We start from the raw sequence: 7611 nt of genomic DNA on the forward strand, positions 1-7611 counted from the left end.
TTTTTTTTTAAAATACAAAAACTTTAAAATGGAAAAAAGAAGTGATGACATTGAATGTAACATGATCGATGCTTAGCATTAGCTGCAAATATTGAAAAACTGCAGACTTAAGTGGCATTACTCCTTTTTCACCAATAACAATGTCTTAGTCACTTTGATTCAATATGACGGTCGCGCGATCGTTTCATAGATAAATGAATCGAGATAATAAAAGATGAACAAAATTTACTATCTGTCCATGACATATTTGATTTTCTGTTTAAATCATTAAAAGCCCCAAAAAATATTTACCTTATTTAGGGAGTGTTGAATTACTAGTACATATGCACTGTGTATCATCGCCACCGGAAATTGGGTACTAACGAAGCGGAGAGAAACGGAAAAAAAAAGTAAACAAGGTAAGAATTCATTCAATTTAAAGCATTTCTACTGATTTGACGAGGGTACCGCTTAAGAAATGATTTTCTGATATATAATCCTTTAAGTCATTAGGCCGATAAGTACAAAATTAAGACAAGATTTTGTGTTATACTCAAGAACTTGCCACTTAGTACCTGAAAATTTCGAGGTCGATCGTCCTCTGTAGCCCCATTGGCAAGATATTCAACTGTTTTTCATTATTTTTCCAGACACTTTTTTAGATTATTATAGTGTGGCATCATATTTACTGAAATTTGTTGTCAAAATGAACGTTTTTAAAGAATATAGACCATAAAAAATAAAGTCTAGGGTACGGCAACTTGATCATGTTGACAAATTTACTGTATGGCAACTTGTTTTCAACTGTATGGCAACTTGCTAATTTCAAAATATTTATTTGCCGTCTTTTTAAAGAAAATAAAGTATTAGGTTCAAATATCTAATTATGCATTTGATAAAAATACAATTCGCTTGACACCATTTAAGATGTATACACAATATAAGGCTTGGACACAGTCCTATTACATCTTTTACATACCTGATGTATACAATATGAATACGGCATATACAAAAGCTGGCAAATGTTGTAACTTTCGGAAAGGAATGTCACTGTTTTACTGACCTGTTGTTCTGCCCTGACGTAGCGTTAAATGTTACCCATATCCGTCCGACCCGTCTCTCCCGTCCGTCCAGAAAGTCCCAATAATTGGTTTCCGTTCTCTAACTTTAGTATGCCTTAACCAAATGTTTTAAAACTTACACGAAATGCTTATCACCACAAAACACAGATCAAGTTATAAATTGGGTATCGTCACTGTTACCGTTTTTGAGTTATGCCCTTTTATAAATGAAAAAAAGGTAAAGCTGTCGTTTCTGTTCTCAAACTTTAGATTGCCTCAACCAAATGTTTTAACCACACAACATGAGTCAGCATTTGCATATTAGTGATGAACATTTTGGGATGGGTTGTGGGTGGAGGGAAGGAAGGAGGTAATGGCAGGAGAATTTTTCCGCATTGAATATTTAGAACCAATAAGTGAATGAATTCTCTTTCAACTTTCAGATAAAATGAAATATGAAAGAATTATCATTCTGCGAAAAAAAATGTTGTATTGCTACACCACGGCACCATGTCAAGGGAGGTTTGAGTGCTCACAAACATGTTTAAGCCCGCCTCAATATATATGTGTCTGTTCCTGGTCAGGAACATGTAATATAGCGGCTGTCGCAAGTTGCTGCATGTCATATTTGTTTATGATTTTGATACGGTATGGGTTTTGTTCATTATGAAGTGTATAGTAACCAATAGTTGGTCAAATCTATTTCATTTGGACTTTTTTTGAAAGTCCTCTCAGTGAAAACCATTCCACGTCTCCTTTTTCAATTAATGTTATTGTCTTATTTGTAAAAGGCAGATACAGCCAATATATTAGAATAAAGAACATTAATTTTCTAAAAAAAAACTTCATCTCTATATGGTAAGAAATGAACAAGCTCGGTGGCTAACACTGTTTAAAAAAAATATTTACCTTAGATTAATCATTTTTGAAAAGAATGAAAGAAGAATCCGATACAAGGGATACAAATCCGGCTGTGGCTACGGCATAAACTATTCATATAAACTTTCTACTTGAGAATAAAGATGACCTTGTATGAAGTTTTTTTTGGTTGTCACCTTAATATTATATACTTATTAATACAATTCACAAAAGCGAACGAATAAGTCGGGTACACCTTTTTACATTCAGGCGTGCTTAAGTTGCACTTTTTTCTTCTTATTAAGAAAAATGATTTTAATTTCAGCATCTATCTAAAGATTAGATTATTTACACACACACAAAAATAGGGCTTACTGTTGATTTTGAAAATTCACATTTATATTCAACCAAACAGATCCATACCTTTATAAGTTTCAAAACAGAGAAGGTGTGTTTGAAAACAAATAATCACGTACTGCTATATCTTTTAAGGCAAATGCAAGTCTTATTTGTATTAATTATATAATTTTAATTGGCACAATATCACATTAAAATTTACTGAGAAATATTATACATAGTAATCATGAAAATGTACTACTGTAACAATGAAAATTCGGACGAATACACTCCTTTTCACTACCCCTCCATCTACTCATTTAAGTTTAGGTCAAACAGCCTTAGCAACATTCTTTTATTATTTTTTCCCTGTAAATAAAAAGATTGATTGAATTTACTAAACTAAAAAAAAAATACAATCTTATTTTCAATAAGAAACAAGAAAATTAATTCGAAACACAATTCATGATTTATTTCTCCTAATTTTCAATGAAAACAAAGTATTTTCTTCACTTTTCTTTTAACAAATTATTCATTTCAGAAATTGAAAAAATAAACAATAAACAATGTTGAAGACCGTACCTTGATCTATAATGGTTTACTTTTATAAATTGTGACTTGGATGGAGAGTTGTCTCATTGGCACTCATACCATATCTTTCTATATCTATTTAACCCAGCACATTCTTTATGTGTCTGTCCAGAGCCACGAGCCTGATGTTTGGTGGTTGTCGTTGGTTCATCTCTATCATATTTGTTATTTTTCGTTAATTGTTTTGTTATGAGTTAGGCCGTTAGTTTTCTTGTTGAATCCTTCCACAATTTTCATGTCGGGGCTTTTTATAGCCGACTGTAAGATACGATTTTTGGTTGTTGAAGGCCAAACGATAGCATATAATTGCTTACATACACTTTATTTGACCCTGGTGGATAGTTATCTTATTTGCAATCATACAACATCTCCACTGTTTATATTTAAAAAAAAAAAAAACAGCGCCATCAAAAGATGAATGGTCGGTTTTTTTATTGAACTTACAAAATTTCACCCTGACAACAAATAAGACAACAGTCGTTAGTATTATAACGATATATGAATGTATTTAGGATAATATGGTTGAAAAAAACCTTTCTGTCTTTAAAAATATTTGTAAGCCGGTAAATTTGATACAGCCAAAATTTTGTCACTTGATATTATCTAAACAGTGATTAATTTCATCTTTAAATTCCAATATATTGCAAGACGCCGTACAGACAAAAGTTGTTATTTTGCAATTCGCCGTACAACGTCCTGCAATTCGCCGTACAATAAACAAACAATGTTTTGGTCCATATTCTTTAAAAACATCTTTATGACAACAGATTTCAGTCAATATGATATCACACTATCATAATCTAAAAACGTGTCTAGAAAAATAATGAAAAACAGTTGATTATCTTGCCAATGGGGCGACAGAGGACAATCGACCTCGAAATTTTAAGGTACTAAGTGGCAAGCTTTGGAGTATAACACACAATATTGTCTTAATTTTGTACTTATCGGCCTAATAATTTAAAGAATTATATATCAGAAAATCATTTCTTAAGCGGTACCCTCGTCAAATCAGTAGAAATGCTTTAAATTGAATGAATTCTTACCTTGTTTACTTTTTTTTCCATTTCTCTCCGCTTCGTTAGTACCCAATTTCCGCTGGCGATGATACACAGTGATATGGTCTTGCTAATCATTTTTACTTTAAAAGTTTCTCTCTCCCTATAAAGTTTTAAAAAATGCCAAAAATTGGTAAAGGTTGCCATTTGAGGGCAATAACGCTTATAAGGATTCATCTAAAGATTTCAGTCATGTTTAATTTATTTGAAGATCGTGTATTACTGGTCATTTCGCTATTCAAAGTTTTTCCCTATATTTTACACTACACTCCTTTACGCCAAAGAAAATATGGTAAAAGGTTCCGCGGGGTCAGGTGTCTCGCCTGCAATTGCTGCTATCTGTTTAAAAGTGCTGTTGACTACCAAAAAAAAAAAGTCTATCAATAAAATAAAGAAAAAAGAAAAGAAGAAGAAAATAAATGAATATTTATCCTCAGATGCCATGTCTTAATCTGGAAAAAGCATGTGTCCAGTTTAATTCCATGAAGGTTTAACAAAGTTATTGATTAATTTAATCCCAGACTGTTTGAAAATGTCCACTGCAAATTTTGTTTTGAGTCTATGAAGGTTTGATAAAGTTATTGATATCTAAATCACTTCAACTCCATATTGCATCTGAAGGTTATGACCCAGTCATACCGAACTCGTTCTCACTACGCTCTGGAAAAAAATGTAGCCGAACAGGCACTGACCAAAATACTGACAAATATACTTGTTTGAGATGTGCCGGACTGTCCAAAGTCGACATTCTTGACATTGACTGAATCCGTCTTTGTTGCTGCCATTTGTGAAATTAAGTGTGTATAGTAATGTTTGTTGAACTTGTATACAATGTTGATAATCTGAGACATCAATTCAGAGTTTTCTGTACAGCGTCGACTACGGGACTATGTGCACAGATTGGTGTATAGTATCACCCTTTGAACCGTTAATAAGACAACTTCGAATATCAGGCCTCTCTTTGCCACATTACATGTTTTTTTGGTAAATCAGATTACCTACAACTCAGAAGCTTTTTGTATAGCCAAATTTTCTCTCCTTTAAGGGACGCTCTTATGCGGGGGGTATGGTCACAACTGACCAATGGTTTCCAAATGGAACATTATGTAAAAGGCCCCTTTTGCCCACAAGATTGGTCAAATGAAAGCTTGAAACCCCTAATAGAAATACGAAAATTTTTCAATTCATCACTTGTAACCATGGCAATTTCAAACATGGAAATACATTTTCTACCAATTATTTCAATTTCATGATGAATTTGCATCTGTAAATACAGTCAAACCTATTTAAACTGAACACCTTCAGGACTGAAGATGTTTTTTTGGGATGTATAAATACACATCCACGTTCATTTTTGTCGAGCCTTCGACTTTAGTCGAAAAAGTGAGACATAGCGATCCTACATTCCGTCGGCGTCGTCGTCGTCGTCGTCGTTGTCGTCGGCGGCGTCCACAAATATTCACTCTGTGGTTAAAGTTTTTAAAATTTTAATAACTTTCTTAAACTATCCTGGATTTCTACCAAACTTGGACAGAAGCTTGTTTATGATCATAAGATAGTATCCAGAAGTAAATTTTGTAAAAATAAAATTCCTGTTTTTTCCGTATTTTACTTGTAAATGGACTTAGTTTTTCTGCCGGGAAACAATCCATTCACTCTGTGGTTAAAGTTTTTAAAATTTTAATAACTTTCTTAAACTATCCTGGATTTCTACCAAACTTGGACAGAAGCTTGTTTATGATCATAAGATAGTATCCAGAAGTAAATTTGTTAAAAAAAAAATTTCCTTTTTTCCGTATTTTACTTATAAATGGACTTAGTTTTTCTGCCAGGAAACAATACATTCACTCTGTGGTTATAGTTTTTAAAATTTTAATAACTTTCTTAAACTGTCCTGGATTTGTATCAAACTTGGACAGAAGCTTGTTTATGATCAAAAGCTAGTATCTAGAAGGAAATTTTGTTAAAATTTGTACCTGTTTATCCATATTTTACTTATAAATGGACTTTGTTTTTCTTCCAGTTAACATTAAATACAGTTTGCAGTTAAAGTTTTTAAAACATTTATTAGATTCATAAAATATCCTGGATTTATACCAAACTTTGAAAGAAGCTTCTTACAATCAAAATATAGTATCTAAAGTAATATTTTTATAGATTTTTTTCCTCATTTTTGTTGAGCCTGCGATTAACAGCAAAAGTAGGCGAGACACTGGGTTCCGCGGAACCCTTACGAATTTTCTATATAGAGATTACTCTATCTATATATTAAATTATACATATTTATTAACAGGTTAACTCCTAACTATCCTACTGCCAGTCAATACTTTTATTTTGGAATTGCACAAGTCATGTGTTCTTTGACTGTCCATGACGTTATCTCTGATGCATGATTTTTTAATTATTTAATTGTTTTTGGCTTTTAACTAGCTTTCAGTATCTGCGAGTACTCTCAAATTGTACTTTCGTGTTAATTTGACCTGTTGATACAATTTGTAATGTATTTTTGTTATTTAATGTTTACTTATTCAGTGTGATATATAGTCTCACTATTTTTGATATATACCATCTTTGATAAGTGTTTAGTATGACGATAAATTTTCACTTTAGTTCTCGTACTAGGAACAACAAAATTATTTCCGTACTCCATGTATACCTTACAACAAAATTATTTTTATTTACCTATGTATGTTATTCTATTTGCTGGAATTATGTCCAAGATTATAATGGTCTTTCTGATATTGTTAACTGTTTTTGTTAATATGTCTTTTGATTGAGTTACGCCATTTCAATTGATATTTTATAGTGTGTCTTTCTATGTTGTGATGTTACACTATTGTTTCAGGTAGGGTGAAGGTTGGCACCTATTAAAACGTTTAAACCCACTGCATTTGTTTGCACCTGTCCTAAGTCAGGAACCTGATGTTCAGTGGTTGTCGTTTGTTGATGTGATTCATAAGTGTTTCTTGTTTTTTATATAGATTAGGCCATTGGTTTTCCTGTTTGAATGCTTTTACACTAGTCATTTTTGGGGCCCTTTATAGCTTGCTGTTCGGTGTGAGCCAAGGCTCCGTGTTGAAGGCCATACTTTGACCTACCGGTATAATGGTTTACTTTTACAAATTGTGACTTGGATGGAGAGTTGTCTCATTGGCACTCATACCACATCTTCTTATATCTATATATAGTTTGTTTTATGCAAGTAAAGAATATTCTCTGGATGTCCTGAAACAAGAATTATAGATTATCGATGTTTCTTCAAACGAGATGGTTTTTCTTGGCTACAACTTTCTCAAAGGGCCACAGTCATGAGATCAGATGTAACAGAGAAACATAGTCGAGTTTGTAGGATCATTTATGATCTATATTATATAGAAAATTATCATACAGAAAGATCATAAGGAAATTTGAGGAAATAGTGATAATTCAGTTTAGATGGGTTTTTGTTTTGTACAGGGTTCTGTTAAAACAGGTTTTGGTTTCGAACAATGTGGGTTCGGTTTAGACAGGTATTTTATGATCATTTGCCTTAAACTCCATCTTAATCTTATCAAAGATATGTACATGATGTATATGTATTAATTTATGTAAATGTTATTGACCTTCCTATTGACTTTAACAACATATACAAGACATAGTTTTAAAATAATATCAATCAAGTAATTCTTTCCCTCAGTATTGTTCTTTTGTATTTGTTTATTTGTTTAATATGTGTATTGTTATAATCTCAT

This window comes from Mytilus californianus, unplaced genomic scaffold (genome assembly GCF_021869535.1).
Source record: "Mytilus californianus isolate M0D057914Y unplaced genomic scaffold, xbMytCali1.0.p SCAF_5, whole genome shotgun sequence".
Taxonomy (NCBI): Eukaryota; Metazoa; Mollusca; class Bivalvia; order Mytilida; family Mytilidae; genus Mytilus; species Mytilus californianus.